Here is a 19828-nt window from a genome sequence, read left to right on the forward strand (position 1 = left end):
ACTGAATGGATTTCCTACCACCCGTCAAGTCACGTTTATCACAGATAAGAGTAAATACAAGCTATTATTTGCTTTAAAGGGACTTTTGTTTGGCAAAGAAACGATAAAATGGCAACCCTTACCGAACCCTTTCAATAATCCATTTAGTCTCGAATTGGGTTTTCAGTTTCCTGTGGTTAATAATGTGGTGCATGTTTCATTATTTTCCTTTGCTTCTTTCTTTCGAAATACTGAAAATATTGAATGAGAGTTTTTTTATAGCGGAAAGGTGTGCCCGAGAACGTTTTGGCAATGTTCACAGTTATTGGGAAAATTTAATTTATTTTAGGTGTTGACCACAAAACAATCGTACCGAATTTTTAAATTGTTTAGGAAAGAATGTTAAAAAATTAATATTTCGAAGACACAATTCAACGGTTTTACAACCTGTTAAATGGCAATGAAAAGGGAAATTACCACATCAAAGACATAAAATCGAATTGTAAATGTGAAAAGTCGAATTAATTATTTTTCGGAAAGGTAAAGAAAAAAAAGACCAATATTTTAAGACCCACCAAGATGTATGAGATGTTGTAATTTGAGTCCATGTAAATGCACAGTCGGCAAGTTCAGCCTTAATCATGTAACATGCGACAACGGGATGAGGCTGTTCGATTTTGCAAGAGAAAAATGGGTAGTGAGCAGGCCAAGTGAATGTCCCAGATGAGAAAACAACAAACCAGATCGACACTCTGTTCAACAACTGACCCACATGCTGGAAGATGGCACCTCTTGACCCAAAAATGTGGAAGCGCAGTTGCAAAGGCCCACTCTCTACAAACTGCAACAAAAGTGCAATCCATAAGGAACAATCAAGCTAATTTTTCAGTTTTATATATGTACGTATGTATATGGACAATATTTTGGAAAAATTATCATAGTTGAAGCCAAGGTTTACACATTTATAACTCGATATTTGTGGTTGTATATTACACAAACTAAAAGCTTTTAGATAAAATTAAATGTTTTTAGACTTGAAAAAAAAAATATTAGCTTTAAAAGTTAATTTGCGTGGAAGCTGTGGCTATATTTATGTTAAACAAGTAAGAACGGCGTTAAGTTCGGCCAAGTCGAACATGCTATACCCTCCACCACGAGTTGTATTGAAGTAAAATGGAACAATTGGTTTCCTTTCGTTTATGAAAAAGACTAAATACCAAATTTCAGCAAATTCGGTAAAACAATGTGGCTAGCCTTCAAAATACCGAAATGTGGGAGGTACCGTTCCATGGGGGCTATATCAAAACGTCGATCTATACCTACAAATTTCTGGCGGATAGTTTTTAGACTCAAAGAAGACTAAGTACCAAATATCCGATATTTCAGTAAAACCTTCAAAATACCGGAATACCGGGGGATATAGGAAACAGCGGACATTTACTGATAATTTTACCCTGATATATATACTTTATGATGAATATTTCCATGTGTTACAAACGGAATGGCAAATTTAATTATACCCTCCTTATTATGGTGGAGGGTATAAAAATGGGTTGAAGGCAACGTGTTTTTGTTTTCTTTCGATTTGTGATTAAACCACACTTTTCATGTTTTTCCTTTCAAAGTAAAAATAGGATCATATCGCCAATGCATAACTTTTCAAAATTTGATCTGCGTCTAAAGCCAGATTTTAAGTGTTTTTTGAAAATTTCTTCTAATATCGTTCCACAAACAGGTTTTGAAAAAACTAGTGCAGCACCTTAGCAGCCGATGCTACATCTTAGCGTCCAAATTATAATTAGGAAAATATTAAAAATTAAAAGATATGGTCTATCTGTACATGAAAATCACATGCGGACAAAGTGATTTTGATAATTACGCGATTTGCACATACTTTAAAAATGCATATTTATTAAAACGGTTTATCTGAACTCTATTTGAACTTCTATTTCAGAAGCCTAATGATTTATCTCAACAACGAGATAATTTTCCTCAAACCTTCTATGTGAATGTAGATAAAGCAAAATCCGTCCATTTTCTTGGGAGTTTCAAGAAAAATGAAAGAAGTACTCCTATAGATTTTTTCCAATACTTCCAACTCTAGAGTGCATGTTACAACTATTTTTTCAAATCAAAATTAATTTCTTGTTATCCAAATATGTGCTTATTTTGCCTAAAACATCAAAACCAGTATCCCGATCATTATAATTTTGGTCTGATCCCCGTGAAGTTTTTATTTAAAACTAATGGTTGAATGGACCTATGCACAGTGGCCAAATTTCCGAAAAACCGGGCTAAAAATCGAAAAACAATTGTATCAATTTACACTAAATAGCGTCAAATATTGTTTGTAGGATCCCACTGCGTGTAGCTATGAAAAATATATACGTTTCTTGTTTAGTAAATGGGTATAAAAGCAGGTCAAAGTGACCCTATTTGGAAAAATTGCTTTCTCAATATTTAAGTTGTTAATTTAATATAAATAAATTATATCCAAAATAAACAACGTTTTTTAAATATTTATTGTTGTAAAAGTGCGTGTTTTTTATACCCTCAGCATTTATGACAACGAGGGTATATGAGGAAAAGTCAAAATTTTTTAGTTTCCATGAAGCCAAGGTTTGCACTATTATAATACGCGAACTATTGTAGTTTGCCAGTAACTATGACTATTGCTGGATTAATTTAGATGTTTTTGTACAAAGCTCAAAAATTTAGCAAAAAAATTTAATTTACATGGCAGTTACGACCGCGTAAAGGAAAAACCATAGGTAAAAACACGTTGAATCTAAACAGGTTTTTTACATTGCTATTCGATTTCTGATTAAACCATTCAAATGACGGACATCTGTCCAAAGTAAAAGTTGGAGAATACAAAATGAAGATTACACTTCTAATGTATCACTTTCCAAAATTTTCACTGCATCCCCCTTTTATGGATGCTGACATTTTGAAGCCGGATTTCAGGTGTTTTTTGTATTTTTTATGTAACTGGGACGCGCATTCGGATATTTCGGAAAACCAATTATAGGACTAAAGAACTCGCGATTTCGCATAATCTGATATGTATATTAAGTATGTAGCCCACGCAGCAGCAGAGTAATCTACTGCCAAAGGCAAAAATTTAGTGCGATATTTTTTCTAAAAAACCTATTTTTTGGGTACAGTATTTACAATATCGTTTTGAGTGTGCTGGTACCCCGCGATATTTTAGTTTTTCGACGATCCGGATCATATGAATCACAGATCGTAAAAATCCATCTACTAGAACGGCGGAAATGGCTACTGCAAAAATTGACAAATTTACGAAAAATGTTTTTCAAAATATCGCTGACTAATTCGCGTTTTATGTAGATCGTTTCCATTTCAATGAAGAAAGTGAATCATCACTCGCGTTTGTGCGAAAACAGCGGTTTGAAAAATTTAGTGGCATGGGAGCTGTATCCGATTTATCCAAAAAATACTGTGTGATGCTACATCCACGGTTCTTGATGGATTTAATTGAAATATGTTTAGATCGATGTATTTTTTCACGGTTGATAGTGAAATCGGATGCGCATAAAAAGTGTATGCACTTTGTGCAAAATATAAGCGTAATACAGTTTGTTGCACACTAAACTGCAGACGATGCTACATCTTAGCGGCCAAAGTAAATCCTGGCAAATGTGTACAAATTAAAAGAGAAGAATTCGCTGTATTGGTAAACCGCTTGCGCATCAAATGATTTTGAGGATTTCGCGATTTACACGCATTTCAAAATGAACATTACCCGATACAATTTTATTTCAAGATTATACCCCATTTAAAGGAACCCAACATTTATTTGAAAGATATCCATATCTTCTGCTATATGTTAGCGTGTTTTCGAGAAGTGATTAGAATAAAAAATGTGATTTATTGCGTGGAATTTAACTAAAATAGAAGAAAAACTCCGACCTATTTTTCTTACATTTTGTTCAACTAACTCACAAAATAAATTTTAATAAATATTTTCTCTTACAAAAATTTTATAAATTTCCTCAATATATTTTTTGTTTTTTGCTATAATATGCAAACCGCTAAACGGATTTATATAGTTTTGGTTTCATTTGAATGTTCGCGATGTTTAGATTACGCACATATTTTTTATATATTTTTCAGATGCATAAACAGCATGAATTTTATTAGAACAAGTTGTAAACTACCAATTGTTTTGAATGCTTTCCTAATTTCCGCGAAAATTTACAACTTTTTCACTAAAGTTATGGGACCTCAGTAACCATATAGTATGTAGGAAGCCCCTAATTAAGAGAGTTTCTCAATATAATGATTAGAGTCTTTTAAAGATTTTTTCTTTTTATCAGAATTGAAACCGCCATAACTTTTGCGCGCAACAACCAAAATTAGTATCTCGAACAGATTTAAGAATGGGATTTTTTTCCCAATGTATGTACCAAAAATCATTCATGTAGCTTAAAAAAAAATTTTTAATTTTTTTTTTATGGAAAACTAAAAAATTTTGTCTTTTCTTCATATACACTTTCATACGGGCAAAATATGCCTCATCGAAATAATGGTTTTAGACCCCAAGTATGTTTGGACGAAATCCGTTTCAGACAATTTGGAGTCGATTTAGCAATAACCGTCCGTCTTTCTGGTGCGCACGATAACTCTCGAACGGATGAACGAATTTGGTCCAAATTTTAATATTTTGTCTAAACTTAGTTAAAGTTTGAAGATGGGACATATCGGTCCACTCCTTCAGGTACCTCCCCCACAAAAGTTCGAAAATGTTCTGAAAAATTGTGTGCACGATAACTCTTAAAGGTACTTTACACATCGTGAAATTTCTACCAGACGTAGATGATATTCCAATATGTACTCTATCGGTCCACTCATTCGGGTAACTCCCACACAAAATTTCTGAAAAGTTCAGTTTAGGACCTGCTCTCGAATCGAAGATGGTTCTTATAGGTCCACTCCTTCGGGTACCTCCGCCACAAAAGTTCAAAAATATGAAATAAAATGGTTAGCACAATATCTCATAAACGGAGCAATCGATTTGGTCCAAAACTTTGGATCTCCAAATATTTTGTCCAAACTTAGTCTAGATTTAAAAGTGGGATCTATCGGTCCATTCCCTAGGGTTTCACCCACACAAATTGTAAACATTTTTGTTTAAGTGCGGTTAAGGGTCTGTGCGAGAATCCTGTGGAAATTTACCGAATGTACTCTTAGTAGCCCTGTTTATAGCGATATAATGTTTTTCGTGGCCAAGCCCTGATATAAGGGTACTATCGATAGGAATGACACCCAAAATAGACTATGTCGGTCCATTCCTCTAGGTACCTCTCCCGAAAAACTTTTGAGATCCTATCATAATCCATATCTTTGTCGGCAAGTTCATACGCCCTAAAGACCCCCTAAATACAAATGTTTTTTGGGAAAAGGCTGATTCAATACACACAGGCTGAGGGTATACTTCTGTCGGCAAAGCCGACTGATTCCTTTTTACTTGTTAATAATTGATATCTGTACTTGTTGATTTTTTTTCAAGGTCAGTTTTCATTGAAGAGTTGTTTTTACCAATGTCCATCGAAACATCCTGCACATATTTGCACTTTTCGTTTTGATGTGATATTTTGTATTGCAGATATGTACAGATTTTCTTTGATTCAGAATGTCAGAATATAGTAAAGGGTCACTTCCTGGAGTTTAGGTATAATTTAGAGTTTTGATGTATTCTAGGACCTATAGTAGAATTTTATGGCGAACAAATCTGTAGAATATTTTGATCTGATACGATCACGTTTTATACTAGAAGGGGCCAAAAAGACCCCTCTAATGACCGTCTGAGGGTTAAAAAATATTTAAAATTTTACCAGCGACCCGAAAAACATAAGAACCCAATGTTAGGTCTAAATCCGTTCATTTTTAGAGTATTGGCCACGTTTTTCGTAAAACTGGCAACTGTGCTATGTTTTGAAAAATATCGGATTACATTTAAAATTTTGTAAATTTTTTGTAAATTCCTCGAATACTGAGTAACACTTTACAAATATTATGCAATCTACTCACTGACGTCCCTTCGTGATAACTGTTTAGTGACGATTGTGTTCATTAAAATAATTGTCAGCACAGATCCACGTATTGATATAGCCTCCATGGAACGGTACCGCTCGAATTTCGGTTTTATAGGGTTTTAGCCTAATTATTTTTTCCCACAAGTAGCTGAAATTTGTTATTTAATCTTCCTTAGTGCTACGAAACCTTTTCCCACCTCCCGGTTTTTCAGCAATTTTCACTCATCCCTAGCTAAATTTTATGGAAGTGGTTTCATGAGATGCCATGATTTCACTGGATCTTAACCTTTTTATACCCTACACCACTATGTGGTAAGGGGTATTATGTGTTAGTGCATTTGTATGTAACATACAAAAGGAAGCGAGATAGACCCATAGTTTCTTCTAGGGATATACATAGAATCACTTTCTGAGTCGATTTATGCATGTCCGTCCGTCCGTCCGTCCGTTCGCAACATACAGGTCGCATTTGTTGACCGATTTCGCTGAAAATTGGGGAATACCATTTTTTTAGCCGTCGGAAGATCAAGTTCGAAGATGGGATATATCGGTCCACGTTTTGGTATAGCCACCATATAACGGTACCCCCCGATTTACGGTATTTTGACGTTTTCAGCTACATTTTCAGACCGATTTGGCTATAATTTGACATTTAGGGTTCTTAAATGTCAATAAACATATATAACAAAACTTGTGGACATAGGTCTACGTTTTGGTATAGCCCCCATATAACGGTACCCCCCGATTTGCGGTATTTTGACGTTTTTAGCTACATTTTCAGACCGATTTAGCTATAACTTGACATTTAGGGTTCTTAAGTATCAATAAACTTATATAACAAAAGTTTTGGACATAGGTCCACGTTTTGGTATAGCCCCCATATAACGGTACCCCCCAATTTACGGTGTTTTGATGTTTTTAGCAACATTTTCAAACAGATATAGCTATAATTTGACATTTAGGGTTCTTAAGTGTCAATAAACTTATATAACAAAAGTTGGGGACATAGGTCCACGTTTTGGTATAGCCCCCATATAACGGTACCCCCCGATTTACGGTATTTTGACAGTTTTAGCTATATCTTCAGACCGATTTAGCTATATTTTGACACTTAGGGTTCTTAAGTGTCAATAAACTTATATAACAAAAGTTGTGGACATAGGTCCACGTTTTGGTATAGCCCCCATATAACGGTACCCTCCGATTTGCGGTATTTTGACGTTTTTAGCTATATTTTCAGACCGATGAGCTATAATTTGACATTTAGGGTTCTTAAATGTCAATAAACTTATATAACAAAAGTTGTGGACATAGGTCCACGTTTCGGTATAGCCCCCATATAACGGTACCCCCCGATTTACGGTATTTTGACAGTTTTAGCTACATTTTCAGACCGATTTAGCTATATTTTGACACTTAGGGTTCTTAAGTGTCAATAAACTTATATAACAAAACTTGTGGACATAGGTCCACGTTTTGGTATAGTCCCCATATAACGGTACCCCCGATTTGCGGTGTTTTGACGTTTGTAGCTACATTTTCAGACCGATGTAGCTATAATTTGACATTTAAAGTTCTTAAATGTCAATAAACTTATATGACAAAACTTGTGGACATAGGTCCACGTTTTGGTATAGCCCCCATATAACGGTTCATTTAAGTTCATATTTTCGTATAGCCCAGATACCTCCGAACTAGCTGTTAATGACATTTGAAGTTCCCACGTTATGTACCGATTTTCGATATTTTGAAGATTCTAGCTAAATTTTTTAACCGAATTAGGAGTTATTTGACATTAAAGGCTCCCATCAAAAACTGTCAACATAGGCCCATGTTTTATTATAACCCCTATATAACAGTACCTCCCAATTTCTAGCCCACCAAAAATTGTCAACATACATAGTTAGATATAGGCACCATAAAAAAGGGCCTTCCGAATGAAGCATAAATGTACATAAACATTATCTGACATTTTAACGTACCCACTTAAAGTTGGGGACAGGAATGAAAAGTAATTATTCCATTTTAGTTCAGAATATTTTATGGTGGAGGGTATGAAAAGTTCGGCCCGGCCGAACTTAATGCTTTTTTACTTGTTTTGACATGGAATATGTAACAATTAACAATATTTGTGATATATACATACATACATACATTTGTATATTCATAGTTCCATTGCAACAATAGAATATTTAATTGAGTTTCTTAATTTTGCTCACCACGTCTGCCTTCTTCATTCTTTGGTTTCCTTTTTTAAACGAAGTATATTAGGAACAAAATGAACATTTTCAATGGCCACCAGATAAGTCTGTCCACAATAGAGTAGAGTTTCGACTAGATACACACGTTCTTGTTGCTTCAGTTCGCCTATACAAAAATTACTTCCCTCCATAAAGCAGTTGCCAATCATTTTGTGGTACCACATCAAATGCAGACAGTCATTCATTTAGTTAGACAGCAACAGGCAGTACATATATGAAACATATCCGCATGACGTTTGTTTGCTACAAGCATTGCTGTGGGCGTTTATAATAATTACATGGAAAAAAGGGAAAACAAGAAAAATTACAAAAAAAACAAAAAAACATGTGGGACATGATGTTTTTGCGACAGTAACATTGTTTTTATTTTTAATTTAATATAACCCATATGTCATTTGCTGCAGTAAGAGTATTTAAAGGGACTCTGCATAATTTTGATAGCACATTTCGATGTTTGCTACTTGAATCAAGAGAATTTCAAAACCAGTCGATGAGTCTGTTCTTCCATCAGCCACAAATACACAATTTTGTTCTTGCGACTTATTCTCGTGACAGTCACGTTGCCTTATTTAACAGTATGTCTTAATCTTGTGATGCTGACTGACATGGTCTTTGTTGTTGTGAAGTCTATTGGTCTCAATCTGATGTCGGATATTTCAAAGTGGCTTAATTTCCTTACCTTTAATTTTCTCTGATGGACTACTAACCCGATCATTCAACCCATATTTTTATTGTTCTTATATAGAACACAACTGCGATGCAACAGGTACTAAGTTCAATCCTGGAACATAACATAACAAAGCTGAGTGCGCAATTGCGTTTTCCTTTCCCTTTTTTTTAAAAAAAAGTGGTTATTACACCTTCCTCTGTTTCAAATTATTTGAATAACATTTTTAAACTTAACCTAATAAACGGCATTAAATATTTATTCAATTCAAAATTGTACCTACCTTTAAATGTTGTTTTTTGCAGCCATCATGCGAATAAAAACCAAACACACTAGCATGCAAGGACATCAATCTTAACGAGAGACCAACAAATCAATGCCTGTAGAGGATTACCATGATAGCCAACGTAAATGATGATTTGTTAAAACATATGTTCAGTGTCTTGCTAACCTTTAACTTTTGATATTGCCATTTATTTTCATATTCCATTCGTTTTCATTACAAAGATACTTAATGGCTAAAGTACATATTAAGTTAATAACTATACATTCTCTATATATCTTTACAATATTTCATTTAGAGACTACCAAATTTATTTTAATTTTGTGCATATTTTGCAACCATTTACATTTTTTCTTGTTCTTTTCGAATTCAATGTCATTTTATATTAGAGCCCAAAAAATTCACAAAAAAGGCTGGTATAGAAAGATCATAAAATAAAGCTTAAAACTAGATAAATACTATATAAAAATAACTTATAATAAACTTAAAATAACTATATACAAAATTTACAAAATTTATTTATTGTTCTATATCATAGACAGGATTTGTGTTTGCGTCAAAGCGGTGGTACCTTCTGTGGTAATAAATAAGTTTTTCTTCATTAAAGACCAAGCCTTCGTTGTTGAGTTTAAGTAAAGCTACAGGAGGCAAGTGTTTTCTATTTGTAATATTTCTTATCTCTTCATCAAAAGAAATAAAATCTTTTATAATAACATTATCTATGTCTTGGCATCTTTCAAAAAATTTTAACAATATGTTTACCATGAAAACATCTATCCTGCAGAAGTGTACTGCATTATAGATGCTTTTATTTGCTGGTTTTCTTAGTTCGCCCTCATTATTTAGAACTGTCCTCATCCCTAAGGCAGTAGATAGAACTTTTCTCTCGAATACCCTTATTCTTTCCATCTGTGCAGAAGATATGTCTACCCAGGCTGGAAAGGAGTAAGCTATAATTGGCCTAATTATTTGCCTATATATTAAGAGTTTTATCTGGTTTGTTAAACCCCCTCTTCTTTTAAATATTCTCTGGTAAATGGAATAGATTCGTTTGGCTTTGGCCAATGTATAATCAATATGTTTGATGAAATTTAACTTTCTACAGAACATGATTCCAAGATATTTCATTTGGTCTGAAGCTGTAATGAGTTCATTTCCTGCTTTTATGCCAGGTGAATATCTTTTAAGGCTAGGATAGGTAGCCTTAGGCTTACCGTTTATCATTATAGAGCGACATTTTTGAACATTTAGCTTTAATTTCCATTTTTTGAAGTAATCACATAACTTCTCCATATATTTATTGAGTCTTTTGTCAAGAGTATGACCAAACCGACCACGCAGTGCCAGCAAGACATCGTCTGCATATGTTAGGAGCAGCCCTCCTTCGGGTGGGCCAGGTATGTCACTGATGAAGATATTGTACAACACTGGTCCAAGGAGTGACCCTTGTGGCACGCCCGCTTGGACCGAGCGTTGCACAGATATACTATCACCAACTTTGACTCTAAAATGCCTGTCCTTTAGGAAGGCGGCTACCATCCTACATGATTGGGTGTCAAACCCAAAAGACTGCATTTTATACAAAATTCCGTTTTGCCAAACCGAATCAAATGCCTTCTCAAAATCGAGGCTTACCGCCATAGTGCCCATTTTTCTGTAAAACCCATTGGCAACATAGGTCGAAAATGCAGTGAGGGCATGTGTTGTCGAATGTTTAGGCCTAAAGCCAAATTGGCAATCCCTAAGAATTCTACGTTCTTCTATAGTCCGTTTAATCCTTTCAAGTAGAAAATATTCAAATAATTTTCCGAAAGGAGACAACAATGAAATAGGCCTATAACTCCCACAATTTCTTGCATCAGAGTTAGGCTTTTTAATAGGAATTATTAGGGCTTGTTTCCATTTTTTTGGAAAATAGCCTATATTCAGAGAATGATTGATAATTAATGTAAGGAATGTTAAAATTACATTACCTGTATGTTTAAGTACTATGTCTGGTATTCCATCTATCCCAGAGGATTTTTTCGAAGATCTTTTCCTAATCGCTGCTGCTACCTCAGTAGGCTTTACAAAACCTCCCTCGTGCCAATTTGTCATATCATCTATTATTGATCCCTCTGCAGTAAAATCATCACAAAAGTTTATCAGTGTTGTTTGACTCCCAATTTCACTGACTGCATCGTTTACGAGACTATCAAAGGAATTAGTAGCCAATGCCCCTTCTGATTGATGATTTTTCTGTAAATGATCAGCAAATATTTCAGCTTTTATGCTATTATTATTTATGTGTACCCCATCTGGATTTATTATTGTTGGAATCGGCTCTTTATGTGAAATACCAGCAGCTCTCTTAACCTGCCGATATGTTTTCGAGTTAACACTAATACCCTCTAAATAATTAGTGTAACGATTTCCCTCAAATATTATAATTTGTTCTTTTATTATTATCCCAAGATTTTTAATATCAGCCCTTATGATGGAATGTCGATTTGGGTCACCAGATCTGCGTAATATTTGTCGCAGTCTTTTTCTCTCTTTAATGAACCTCCTAATGTGTTGGGGCAATTCGCCTAACACATGGCTTCTATATCTAACTTTGGGGACACTATATTCTATGGCTTCAGTGAAGACATTAGTAAGGCCCTCAATGGAAGAATCGATTTCTTCAATGTTTGCATTCCTGTTTGTTGGAAGAACATGGTCTTGTATACCATGTCTTATTAATCTTTGGAATCTATTTACATTGATTTTATCATAATTATAATATGTTTTTTCTTCTTCGATGTGTAATGTATTTGTGGCTATATTTATTTCAACCCCCATATGATCTGACTCATAATCGTGTGTTTTTAATGGTTCATTGCTTTCTAATATAACTCCTGATGATATAATGAAAAAATCAATATATGAATGTTCTATTCTATTGTGTCTAGTGGGACCAGCTGTCGGACAGATGATTAAATCTGGATTAGTAGTGAGATAATGTAATTCGCGACCTCTTATGTTATTGGTTCTTCCTCCCCAATCTTCATGCTTCGCGTTCAGATCACATCCAACAATTATATCGTTGGTTGCCCCTAAATTCGCGATTTCATCAAGATCGGTAGGTCTGATATGAAGGTTAGCACCTGGTGGGTAATACATTGATATTATCAACATATGTGTACCATCTGCCCTGTACAGCTTTATCCCACAAGATTCTATCTGACCTGTATTTATTGTAATTTCCTCAAATCTATATTTTTTTTTAATAAGAATTCCTGTGCCTCCTCCTGCACGCCCTATTCTACATTTTTTATGAAGTGCATATCCCTCAATGTCTAATTTATGTTTTTCAGATAATTTATGCTCTGCAAGGAGCACAACATCTGGTTTGTGTTTTTTAATAAAATTTTTAAGGTAGTGTCTTTTTTCAATTGACACCACTGAATTAACGTTGAGGAATATGCACCTCAACATTTATAGCCTGTAATATGCATCAGGAGTTTTAAGAAGGCAGTATCTTTGCCTTCTGTCTCAAAAATCTCCTGATATTTTGAATGGAATTGTTCAAGATTTTTTACTAATTCTGGTAGAGTTTTACCAAAGGTATTTTTGCAGCTATTGGCAATAGACATTGTCATATCTGCAGGACTATCTATGTTAAATACTTGACTGTCTGTCCTAGTATTCCTAATTGGCTGAGTATTTCCCCTAACTGCAGGTTTATCGGCGTTAGGCACTTGAGGGGGTGGCCTAGTATTTTTCACTAGTTGGGTATTGCCCCTAACCGCTGACGAATAACGAGGTTCAGATCTGGCTTGCAAGATTTGTTCCCTTCTGGCCTGATCTATATTCTCCTTTTCTTTTTGCAACTCCTTCTTTCGTTGAAGTATTGCCAATCTGATTGGACAATTTGGGGAGCTAGCAACATGTCCCTCTACTTTGCAGTTTATGCACCTAATAGGAGGCCTAGGGGCAGCATTATATGCTGCAATGTCCTCTTTTTCTCTATCTTCCATAGGGAGGATAACACAGCTGGCTGGGCCATGGTTTCCACCGCATTTGACGCAACGATAGGGCATGTTACAGTTAAGCGAAACATGCCCAAATCGCTGACAGTTATGGCATTGAATAATTTCCTTGCCTTTGTCTTTCTCCCAGTCTACAAAACTGCCGAATATTTTTGGTAACTTATATAATTTTTGCAAATCTGTGTTTCTGGATAATTTAAGTACCCATGTATATTTTGAAATATTAATAGCATCTAGAACTTCTACATTAAAGTCTAAATTTTCAAGAAATTCTTTAATGGACTGTTTACTATATTCTTTTGAAAGACGTTTTACTATTACTGAATAAGGTAAAAGTTGCTTAGGTGTATGTGTATGGTAGCGATATTTTCTCTCATGCAGGAGAGCTGTAACTCTTTCGAAATTATCTAATCCTGTTATCCTTACTGATAATAATCTATCTCTAATCACTTTCACTCCGTGATTTTCTCTTCCAATATGGAGGTCTAATATGTCCGATAACTCCTTCACACTTGTGTCATATACGGTTATTGCTGGTAGATTCTTACCCTTTCCAGAACTTGTTAGTTTAGCTGCTAACCTGTTGCTGCTGGTTTTGTTTTTGTTGTTGTCGCTGCTGTTTCTGCTGAAGCTGCAGTGGTATTTGTTGTTGTTTTTGTTGTAATTGTTGTTGCTGCATTATCATTTGTTGTTGTTATGGATGTTACTCTGCTCTTCCTATTAGTTGGCTTCGTCCCAGGCAATATGGGCTTGTTGAATGCCTGTGTTGACGCTTTAGCCGCGTCCATCTGTGTTATTGACAACGGCGTTTCTTCTGTAGGTTGTTGGCTCCACCGACGTAGCCAGGGGGGGGGGCCCGGGGGGCCCGGGCCCCCCCCGAAATGATTTTAGTTCCCATAGGATATTAGCTTATGTTACACATTTTTTAATTTTTGAGTAAAATTTTAAACTGTTTTAAATTGTTCAAGAAATATGTAAAGTAGTTGGAAGTATTATAGAGAATTATTTAACTACATTGGTATACTTATTATCCAACATATTTGAAAATATAAAAATAATGAACAAGTTAGGCTTTTTGAGCAATTTTATGCATATTTCTTGTTAACACAGATTAATTTTTAAGCGTTTAATCGGAATTTTAGGCTGACTGTAAGTGTTACTGAGTTCAGAACAAAACGTTTATTTGTATTTATTGCACGTTTGTTACATATTACGTCCAATACTTTGGCTTATAAACAACATCCAGAAAAAACATTTTTGCGATATTTTGTTTTTGAATTTTTTTATAAGAGCAATTCAACAATAAAAGATAAAACCGTTGCTTAATCTTTGTGGTTTTAAGTGTTTATATATTTTCTCTAACACGTTTTTATAATGAACTGTTTTGAAATTCATAACAATTACAAATTCTTTATTATGCTTGAAATTTGCAATAGAAAAACTATATCAACCATTTTTTATGATATAATTTCTGTTCCACCGCAGTGTCGTAAATGTCTATTGTTCGACCTTCCGAATGTTAATAAAATCAAGATTATTGAGCTTGAGGTCAATGTTTATATTTTACTAGCTGAATCCGGTGCGCTTCGCTAGCCCGAATAATGTAAAATATATGTATATTGACAAATTTATTTGTAGGCCAATTTTCGTCACTTATTCCAACTTTCATTAAAACCGGGTATATAAAGCGTGTTTGGTGCATCAAATACATGAAATCGGACGAAAATATATAAGGGAGCTATATCCAAATCTGAACCGATTTCAACATAATAAATCGGCCGAAAATATATATGGGCGCTATATCCAAATCTGAACCGATTTCAATATAATTTGGCAAATTTATTTCTAGACCAAAGTCCTCCACACATCCAAAATTTGGAGACATTATCTGTTACCATTCTATAGAAATTTGCATAAAAAATCTAAATTTTTTGGAGATACCTCCGATTCCGATGCTATATCTCCAGATCAACGCGGAATTTCAGAAATTTTTATAGCCTATGTTACTTTCAGGCCATGTAGTGATATACTCTGAAAATTTCAGGAAGATCAGTTCTGCGATTTTTTTGTTTCTTTATATTTCTTATCTATGAGCATTGTAGTTTCAGAATCTGCAAAAACTTCCCAGGTGTAAGCACCTTCCATTTAAATTTGGTTAAGGCACACCGTGATATGTTGATGATGATTTATTACATATTATTTCCAATTATTCAAAATTACAATGAATTTCATCTTCAATGATTTTTCTGTCGATTATTCTTTGAATAAAACCAGAAGAACACGTCATAGAAATCCACAGCAATTGTATTTTGGGTAGTACTTTGAATGGATGCACATATCTAGAAATGTTAATTTCTCCTCCTTCGGTTAAAGACTTTGTGACGACAAACGAAATCTAAAAAACTGATCGGAAACATGTTCTTCTTCGTCAAAATCTCAACAAGTACCACTCGACTTTGCGGACAGGAATATACCCTAAGCCTGTGTGAATTGAAACTTTCATGTATGTATAGGCATATCGAATAGCGGCTACACAGCCAACCCAAAAGCTATGTATTAGGAGATTTTCAGAAATGTGTAGCCATTTTTGGACGTATGAACTTGCAAACAAAATATGGATTTGTATCATTGATCACAAGTGTTGCGGAGGAGGTATAGAGAAATGGACCGGACCGACATAGTTCATTTTGGGAGTAGATCTTATTTTGGGAGTCATTCCTTTTAAAAGATATTGCGCCCACCAGTCATTTCAGTTCACCACAGTATAATTTTCACCTTTTGACCCTTATGTCAGGAAATATGGACTTGTCCACGAAAAACATAATACCGCTCTAAACACAAGGAATACTTTCAGTAAAAATTTGTAAAGATCCTCAAATAGACCTTAAACTGCACTTAAACAACTATTTTGACGGTTTGTGAGGCAGGTACCGCAGTATGGCCCATTTTCGAGCAAAACCTAAGTTTGGAAAAAATATTACTAAATCCAAAGTTTGGACCAAATCTGTTGCTCCTTTCAAGAAAACTCGCGCATACCACTTTAGTTAAAATTCTTGAAATTTGGGGGAAAATACCAAAATTAGTAGACCGGAAAGCACCATCTTCGAGTTTTGTATATATAATGCTCGCTGAAATATTGCCATAAACAAAGTTTGGACCAACGCAGTGTCCGGTTCGAAAGTTATCGTGCGCACTAGCCACTACACATGATTGCATTAGGTGTTCTTTACAGCTTTCGGGCCAATTTCTCTGGAAGTATAGACTTGCCTCTGAAAAACTTGTACTGTAGTAATAAGGGCTCCGAGAACACTTGTCGCAAAAAATCAAAGCGTTTCCAGAGAGTTCTTTTCATTTATTTCATATTTTTTACTTATAACTAAATTATTAGCATAAAGGAAGTGAAGCCATGACCATTGAGGTCTTAAGCTTACACAGCTTATCCAGGGAGGTCTTAGACTGTACTTCGCTGAACATTTTTGAAATACTTTGCAGAAGTTTGCCGAAAGAGTAGCTCGGTATGGCTCATTCGAAGTTGATCAAAATATCACGAAGGCCAAATTTTGGACAGAATCGGTTGATATGTTTCAGAATTATCGTGCTCTCCAGGCGCTAACTATTGCTCAGCATTAGTTCTCGGCCTTCAGAAATTCTTTGTGATAAGTAGACATCGGTTTTTTGCATATATTTGAAAATTATAATATTAAGATATTTGAAAATTAAATGTTATGATATTTCTAAGGTTTTCCGATTCTATTCGCTTTCTTTTGGTGTTACGAAGTGATATCACTGAATATCATAACATTCACTGTAGTTGTGAATTATTTGATAAATGATACGCCCAAAAATATATGGGCATATTAATAATTATATTCATTGTTTTGACCATATATTAACTGTGACATATTGTCGAAAAAGTTCTACAAACAAGATAAAATTGGCCAAGAAGTCTTACGCCATTTGAATTAAAAACTAGTAATGAAAATTATTTCATCAGTCAAATAAGTCTAAAATAAGGTTTACATCTTTGCTAAATAAGACATTTTCGCGAACATGAACTTTCAAAATTTTGGTCAGGTGGGCCCCCCCCCGAAATGAAATCCTGGCTACGTCCCTGGTTGGCTCTGATGTTTACCAATAACTTCAGTTTCCATATTATGTTCATTAAAGGCTGTCTTTGCCTTATTGTTGTTGTTAGCATTTATTTGCATCTGCATTTGTTGTATAGTTCTTATATAACTATTTTCTTTCTTGGCTAATTCGCCGATACGTATTGCTGCTTCTTCTTGCAGCTTCTTTATGCGATTTAATTCTTCCATGAGAATTAGGTTTGTCTTTTCTGACTCTGCTAATTTATTTTGAATTTCCCGCAATTGGGCTTCAAGTTTACGGTTTTCATATACGGCTTCATCATCACTTTTTTGATTCTGCCTCTTTTTTCTTTCTTTTCTTTTCACTTCCTTACGTTCATCAGAAGTGAACTCTGGGATATCTTTGCTATTTGCGAAGACGGAGCTGTTTGCAAATAGCGCACCTTCTGTTTCGTCTACTAGAGACAAGTTATCGTCATCCATAGACGACATGCCGACGGCAATTTATTTTGCCGCCGACAAAACTAATAGTTGTGTTGTTGTTCCACAATATCACAAATCTTGAATTTTAAGTTTGAAAACAAAATTTGTTTTATCTCTTTGATATTGTGGTTTTAAGCACTTTCACTTGTTAACTTTTCGCACTTTAGAGAGACACTTCACTTAGCACAGTCAAACACAGAATTTTTTTCCAGTGTCTTGCTACACACGATACCTACATATACATACGGTGTTTCCATGTCTATATGTCTCCGACAAATGAAAATCTGCCATAAATGTCAAATGCATTCAACGGACATTCACATTTGAAAATTAAATGAGTCAGATTATATGGCAACGAACTGCTGGTCACACCATGATGAATTCCTTTGGTTAGGAATGCCTACCTACTGTGTCATTCAGTAGACGATTGTGAATGACATCTACATATATAAAGCAGGGCAATTTTGATCAATAAAGAGGTAATAAAAGGCTCATTTAAATAGTAAAGGAGTGAGAGATTTTGATGCTTAAAAAAGGCGTGTGGATTTGTGTGAGGGGGTAATGTTTTGAATTGATGTTTGGGAGTGTTATTTTAGGATTAAACAGGATTACCAATACAAATTATTATTCTGACAAATAATTTAAGGCATTCACATATATTATGTTATTTCCAAAAATCTGTAAACTGCACAACTCAGAATTATCATTACATAATATTAATAATTTTCTTTTTTTTTATACCCTCCACCATAGGATGGGGGTATATTAAGTTTGTCACTACGTTTGTAACTACTCGAAATAATCATTGTAGACCCCACAAAGTATATATATTCTTGATCAGCGTGCAATTCTACATCGATATAGCCATGTCCGTCCGTCTGTCCGTCTGTCTGTCTGTCCGTCTGTCCGTCTGTGGAAATCACTCTAGCGTCCGAACGGATTGACGTAGGTTGATGAAATTTTGGGAAAATATGTTATATTTACGTAGGACTTTTGGTATTGAAAGCGGGCTATGTAGGTCCACGCTTTCGTATAGCCCCCATACAAAATGACGCGTGACGCGTCGTCGTTTTAAGGAATTTTTAAGATATTTGGAGGGAGGTCTTAAACTGTACTTCGCTGAACATTTTTGAAATACTTTGCAGAAGTTTGCCGAAAGAGTAGCTCGGTATGGCTCATTCGAAGTTGATCAAAATATCACGAAGGCCAAATTTTGGACAGAATCGGTTGATATGTTTCAGAATTATCGTGCTCTCCAGGCGCTAACTATTGCTCAGCATTAGTTCTCGGCCTTCAGAAATTCTTTGTGATAAGTAGACATCGGTTTTTTGCATATATTTGAAAATTATAATATTAAGATATTTGAAAATTAAATGTTATGATATTTCTAAGGTTTTCCGATTCTATTCGCTTTCTTTTGGTGTTACGAAGTGATATCACTGAATATCATAACATTCACTGTAGTTGTGAATTATTTGATAAATGATACGCCCAAAAATATATGGGCATATTAATAATTATATTCATTGTTTTGACCATATATTAACTGTGACATATTGTCGAAAAAGTTCTACAAACAAGATAAAATTGGCCAAGAAGTCTTACGCCATTTGAATTAAAAACTAGTAATGAAAATTATTTCATCAGTCAAATAAGTCTAAAATAAGGTTTACATCTTTGCTAAATAAGACATTTTCGCGAACATGAACTTTCAAAATTTTGGTCAGGTGGGCCCCCCCCCGAAATGAAATCCTGGCTACGTCCCTGGTTGGCTCTGATGTTTACCAATAACTTCAGTTTCCATATTATGTTCATTAAAGGCTGTCTTTGCCTTATTGTTGTTGTTAGCATTTATTTGCATCTGCATTTGTTGTATAGTTCTTATATAACTATTTTCTTTCTTGGCTAATTCGCCGATACGTATTGCTGCTTCTTCTTGCAGCTTCTTTATGCGATTTAATTCTTCCATGAGAATTAGGTTTGTCTTTTCTG

Source organism: Musca autumnalis, unplaced genomic scaffold, assembly GCF_047663935.1.
Source record: "Musca autumnalis isolate F117 unplaced genomic scaffold, ASM4766393v1 scaffold_1, whole genome shotgun sequence".
Taxonomy (NCBI): domain Eukaryota; kingdom Metazoa; phylum Arthropoda; class Insecta; order Diptera; family Muscidae; genus Musca; species Musca autumnalis.